This window comes from Delphinapterus leucas, chromosome X (genome assembly GCF_059928025.1).
Source record: "Delphinapterus leucas isolate spDelLeu-1000000601 "Yukka" chromosome X, BTC_Dleu_Yukka2, whole genome shotgun sequence".
In the NCBI taxonomy this organism is placed as follows: Eukaryota; Metazoa; Chordata; class Mammalia; order Artiodactyla; family Monodontidae; genus Delphinapterus; species Delphinapterus leucas.
The window spans coordinates 61,026,567-61,033,548 of record NC_143150.1 but is presented as its reverse complement, the minus strand read 5'-3'; the positions used below and the strand labels follow the sequence as shown (position 1 = coordinate 61,033,548).

Genomic DNA, 6,982 nt, shown 5'->3' with positions numbered 1-6,982 from the left:
ACGTACTCTGTACCTCAGTTTCTGCATTTGTTGAGTCGACATAATAGTACTTAGCTCCTAGAGCTGTTATGAGTATTATATTATGGTAATATATGTAAAGTGCTTAGAACAGAGCCTAAAATTCAGTACCTCCGCATTGTATAACTCCAGTGGATGTCATTTACATAGAATGCAGTGTGAATGGTAATTCCTTGATTTGGACAGTATGGTGGCTCTGCTGACACATAGTGAGTGCCATATACATGTTAGCTATTGTTATTGCTAACACATGCTCATAAAGCAGAGTTTTACTGGAAAAAATAAATGGGATTTTGCCTATTTCCCTGTCTCTGTGTTTCCACAGAAGAATGTGGGTGCATAAAAATTCAGGCTGTCAGACAAGTTTCTAAAACTTTCATACAAGGCTGCCTTTCCACCTCTAAATAGAGCCAGGTGCAATCCCATTTTTTTTTTTTTTTTTTTTGCGGTACGTGGGCCTCTCACTGCTGTGGCCTCTCCCGCTGCGGAGCACAGGCTCCGGACGCGCAGGCCCAGCGGCTCCGCGGCACATGGGATCTTCCCGGACCGGGGCACGAACCCGTGTCCCCTGCATTGGCAGGCAGACTCTCAACCACTGCGCCAACAGGGAAGCCCCTGCAATCCCATTTTGTACTAGGTTAGTGAGGTGGGAGCAGCATGTGACATCCAAGTATTATATATAAATATGCTAGGTAGGCCATTTCATCAGACTTGTTATTCTAACTTTAAGCAGCAAATACAGCATAAGGAAAATTTTAATTTGGCCTGTACCCACAAACTTTCTTAAGAGTTTTAAGGGATTCTAATGAAAGGGTCATATTGAGTTAGACTTAACATTTTTGGTTCTTTGTTTTAAAGTCTTATTTCAAATCGAGAAGTTATTTAAAAGTTTAATGTCAAATAAGCATGTTCTTCTAACATGCATGTACCACCACCACCAATACTACTTTCTTTAATTTGCTTAGTCTAAAAAACTGCCTGACAATAATCATCTTGAATGACAGAAACATGAGAATGCAGAGGAAGATTTGGAGGGTTTTGGAAAACACATGAATGTCTGAATATTAAAATAAAAATATAGGGCTTCCCTGGTTGTGCAGTGGTTAAGAATCTGCCTACAAATGCAGGAGACACAGGTTCGATCTCTGGTCCGGGAAGATCCCACATGCCACGGAACAACTAAGGCCATGCGCCACAACTACTGAGCCTTCACTCTAGAGCCTGCAAACCACAACTGCTGAGCCCAATGCCACAACTACTGAAGCCCATGCGCCTAGAGCCTGTGCTCTGCAACAAGAGAAGCCACTGCAATGAGAAGCCCATACACCACAACGAAGAGTAGTCCTCACTCGCTGCAACTAGAGAAAGCTCGCACACAGCAGCAAAGACCCAACATGGCCAAAAATAAATAAATTTAATTAATTAATTAATAAAAATATAAAATAAATATGTATATATATATTAATGTTAGTGATATAATAGTTCCACTTCAGATGAAAGCAGATCTTAGAGAAGAGCGTTTTCTCTTTAGAAGACATAGACTAGATCTGCAGGCAAACACACAACCCTCATACTTTCCAAAGGATATTCCATATTTTAGCAAGCAGGCAAGGAGAGGCTATAGTAGAAGGGATCACTGTACTCCCATTTCCTTTGGATTGATTGAGTAACTTTAAAGTATTTCATAGGGAGGAGTGAATGACCACTTGGCTTTGCTCTCAGTCAAAATTAAAATTTAATGGGTTGAATGTGAGCTTCTATCTTCAAATTGTTCCTGGCTCATAAATATTAGAGCAGTGCCTCCGTCTACTATTTGCAAAATCAGGAATCAAAAATTGGCTGCCTCAGTTTTTCAGCCAAATTGCCAACCTTTTCTCCATAAGTCTCAAGACCCTCCTACATTGACTTTCAGTCAAAGACAAAACAAAGAAAGACGCTAAAATAAAGCATTTCAAAACCCAATTTACCCATAAGTCCAGGGAAACTGTTGAACTTCTTGTTCTAAGCCTTACACTAGGAAACTCTGTGGAAAAATGATTCCAAATAGGAGTTTTGGTAATTGAATATGATTCTTATCTTAAACCCCCATAGCAGACTATCAACAACCCATACCCTCAGGTTCAAAAAAAAATAAAGCAAATCAAGGAAGCTTACGATGTCACCATTTACCTCTCCTGGACTATGATGCTTTCATTCCTTCTCCAAATATTTATTGAATATTTATTGTATTCAAAACACTGATCAGGCGACTGAGCTCATAATCTCTACCTCCTAAAAGTAAAAATGGAACTCATACTTAAATAATCTGGCTAAATGTTTTTTCAATTTTGCTTAAAGACATTGAAATAATCTTTGAAAAGAAGATCTCACTCAATGTTATGGGCCAAACTGTATTCCGCTAAAATTTATATGTTCAAGTCCTAACCTGCAGTTCCTCATAATATAACTTTATTCAGAGATAGGTCTTTACCATGTTAAAATGAGGCCATTGCAGTTGACCCCAATCTAATATGACTTGTGTCCTTATAAAAAGGTGAAATTTGGAGACAGGATTAAATACACAGGGAGAACATTATGTGGACATATAAACATCCATCTATAAGCCAAGGAGAGAGGCATGGAACAGATTCTTCCCTCACATCCTTCAGAAGGAACCAACCCTGCTGACACCTTGTGTTCAGACTTCTAATCTCCAGAACTGTTGATACAATAAATTGTTGTTTAAGCCACCCAATTTATGGTACTTTGTTACAGAAACCCTAGCAAACTAATACAGTCAGTTTAACAATTCATAATTATATGGAAGCCTAAGTTTTCAACCTATCTAGAAGTATGTACACAACATGTGTATATGCACACACACACATAAATACACCTTGAGGTAACTCAAGGCAGAACTAATTAGTATGTTTCTAAAAATTAACACTACCATTTTATTTTTCAGCAAAAATTAACAATGAATCTAATTCTATAAAGGGATAAAAAAACAACTATATTAAAGCAGGTCGAGAAATGGTTTGTATTATCAATGCCAAATCACTCTGGACAGTTACTTAAGTTGTATGTGAATGACAAAAAACATAGCGTTATGAAGAACAAATGAAAATGGACAAATGCTACAACAGACCCAAGGTGCTGCCTGTTTTGGGAATGGCATTCTCATGGCTATGTTCTTCTCCGGCCCATGTGTAATCCATGCATGGGGGCATGAAATTTTTTAACAGCAAAATTCCAGTCAGCCAGCAAGTGTGCAATTTGAGCCCCAGCTGCTCCTTAAGGATAAGGAGAGGGGGAAGGGATATATTTGACAGCAAAACATTGACATTACTATAGATTAAATGACTTCTGAGTTATTCAGGGGAGATTCTTTGAGACAGCACTCAAGTTAGAAATTTTTTTTTCTATCAAAATTCAGGTACATTTCTAAGCAATAATGCAAATATCAGGTATATTTATAAAGCAGAAATGCAAGTAGACATATCTATAAAATTTCATATACCCATACATATTATATGCCATTTCATTAGTATAATATCATTCTGTTAAATGTTGAAATTTTGTAGGTGTGTATGTTTGTGTGTGTGTGTGTGTGTGTGTGTGTGTGTAAGAGGGTCTTATATTGTCCACTGTAGAAATGCAAATACTTCAGGGAGGTCACACTTTACGTTCCTAATCAGCAACCACCGAAATTGTTAGTAAACCTTTAAGCTGAATAGACTTGGGAAGGAGAAGTTTGGAGTGGGTTGAAGGCAATTTAGGGTGTAGGACAAAGTTTGATGACAAACTATTTATCTAAGAACATTCCTGAAAGGGAGAATACAGGTCAAAGGATATTGAGCAAGTTGGTGAATTCCAATCTATCACTCAATAGTCAGAACACACATTGACTTCTCTTGCTTCTCTCTATGTACACTCCTGCAGAAAGCACCAGAAAGAACATTGTTGGAGTTGATTTGTCTGGCTTCTTGGTGCTGGGTAGGGAGGACAGCAAATAATTGAAGTAGTTTAAAGTTGTTGAGAGTTTTCTGGACTTAATCTTAAGCTTCACATTGCAATGTTGCCCTCTGATAAGTTTCCTTGCAAATATGCTCTAGCCAAGACCAGAAAGTTCATTTGACAATTGTGGATGTGTCTGTTTGTATATGGAATTTTCTGTACTTTACCTGGTTGCAGTAACAACTTAATCTTTTCATCTTCTAGTAATATTAATAATTGCCATATATTGAGTACCAGATAATATTATAAGCACTTCATATTTAATCTTCAAAACAGCTCTACAAGGTAGATGTTATTGTTTTCATTTTACAAAGACACTGTGGGTATAAGGGTAAAGTTATATGTAGCTTGGATTCAAACCCAACCACTTTGGATTCAAAGCTGTGCTATTTCATTTCCAGTATATTATAAGTGATTGGATTTGAATTTGTGACCTATTTTTTAAAATGTTCCGTGTTTATTTTTTAACAATTTATATATAATCCCTTGCAGTATTCTGTGTTTCAGCAGACTTCACTGACAAATGGTTTTCCTTTAAGTTCTTAAATGGAGTACATATTGTCAGCATAAATTTGGGGACATTATCCATTTTAAAAACTCAGGAGTCTTGTTTCCCGGATCGTTCCCAGCACTAGGCCCTGGTTGTTCAGCAACCCTCACCCACACCCAGAGGATCACTGCTCATCATTAATCTCTCCTAGGCTCAGAGAGACTCTGCAGTGCATGCCCTGAGTCGGTGCAGACCTGACCCTAGTCTCTCCACAGCTCTGTAGAGGCAACCACCACAGCATCTCCAGATGCCGCGGATGGTGTCAGCGCAGAGCTGGGCGGACGCTGCAGGTCACTGGGCCACTGCTGCTAATGGTGCCCACCTGGTGGCACTGAGATCAGATTCAAACTGCCCAACTATGCCTAGCAGTGCTTCTACTAGGACATTACGCCTGTCACCAAGTACACCCTCGAGTTCCAGGCGACTACTGGCAGTCACTATGATGTAAATTGTCGATCTGATGGCCCTGATGGCAATATGTTATACAAAAAGATGAAGAAACAGGCTTCATAACTGGGACATACAAATTTTGTGTCAGCAATGAATATTCTGCTTTCACACATAAAATACATAAAATCGTATATTTTAATTTTGAAGTTGGAGAAGGCCCACCTTTGTTTCCTAGTGAGAACTGAGTCAGGGCTCTTACCCAGATGGAATCTGCCTGTGTTTCAATTCATGTAACTCTGAAGTCTGTCATCAACTTTCAGACTCATTTCCGTTTGAGAGAAGCTCAAGGCCTAAGCCAGCCAAGGATCTAAATATAAGAGTGGCTTGGTCAGTAGAAGCCCGCATTCTTCTGGTGGTTAGCATAGGGCTGGTATTTCTTCTGAGAAGTCTTTTTCAGTTAAAATAACCACCATAACTAATGTTGGATCATAACTACGTTTTGAGAATTCATGCACCCTAATCACTATACTATTGCTGTCCTCTAATTTTAGGTACAGAAGAACTTAATACTGGCAACATTTTTAAAACCTTATTCATACACTTGTTGGGGGGTGATGTGCAGTGCATAGCCTCAAACTTTGGAAAGGACACCTTTTTTTATTTGTACAGGTAGAAAAACTTTGGAACTTATTGTGATCTATTCAAAATTCAACACCAATGATGTTGGTGTTGTTTATATCTACTCTTCTGTACACTAAACTTTGGTATTTTGATTCCTTTTAGCCATTTAAAAGTACTTTTCTTTTAGGTTGTGGATATTTTTAAAACCTTACATTTAATGTCTACGTGTGTTGTGAAGGAAGATAATTGCCTTTTAACTGTTTATAGCAAATAAAATTTTGTTTTTAAGAAAATCAAAAGTGATTAATTGTAGCCCAAGCCCTATTCTGCACTGTTTAATTTTATGGGAAAAAATCGAACATAGAAATATCATTTAATATTGATATAATTTTAAACTGATACATCATGGTTTAATTTATTTCTCACTAGCTTAGAAAATGTCACATTTTTCTTTTGGGGGCTTTATTCTATGGTTTATAACCAGATATGTTTTTTATTCACAAAGACAATCTTATCAAACAAAAAATAGTATGTTTCAATAACAAATTAACGTTTACACAAGCCTTAAGATCAGACTGTTAAAACAGGTAGAATATTTACAGGAAAAAAGTTAAGGCACTTCTATTAGGGGGCAAATAAATGAGAAAAAATTTAGTGAACTACCTGCACACATTACATTGTCAGTGTTTTTTCCAAAGAAAGCAGGTGATCTGTTTTATTTTAGCATTTTAATTGGCTGGTTCTTGCTCTTATACGAATTTCACTTCTTTGTCATTCCCAGTTAAAATTGACAGTTGTAATGTAATATTAGTATCATAAAAATGCCATACATTTTATCCTGATTGGTGTGACGCACTGAGAAGTTTGTTTCTTTGTTTTTTTCTTTGTTTTTTCTTTTTTTTTTGTCTTGCACATGCTATTTGTACAATCTCCGGTTAGTGACCCTAAGGTGATTTAAAAATTTAGAATGCTGTGTGTGCTTCTTATTTGATAATCTTCATTGACTGTATTTCATTTAATGAGTGTTAAATAGTGCATATTCTGTACACTATAGGGTTTGGACTGTTTTTGCATTTTATAACTTGTATAGATTGAGCTGATTGAAATAAGACTTTGTTCCAAGTATTCTGGAATAGAATATGAGATGATGACAAACTGTATAGGTCTTTAAAGCTTTTCTGCTGTTAAAAAATAATTTGCAACTGCTTTTTGCCATGCCTCTCTCCCTCACCCTAAAATGCTGAGTGCTAAATAAGACTGTCATATTGTAGAGACTTTGATATGTGGTACCATAGAAAACTGGTTGGATAGCTCTTACCACTACTTATTAGAAGTTAACTCTTAATTCTAAGCTGTCTTTAAAAGTGTATACGCTTCAGCATGTATGAGCAAAACAAATTCAAGTTG

At 37.1% G+C, this 6,982-nt stretch overlaps 1 pseudogene; it reads left to right on the top strand.

The window, feature by feature from the left end:
• The first annotated feature begins 4,811 nt into the window (after window positions 1-4,811).
• On the top strand, window positions 4,812-5,513 carry LOC111178170 (transmembrane emp24 domain-containing protein 7 pseudogene; annotated as a pseudogene).
• Window positions 5,514-6,982: the final 1,469 nt, after the last annotated feature.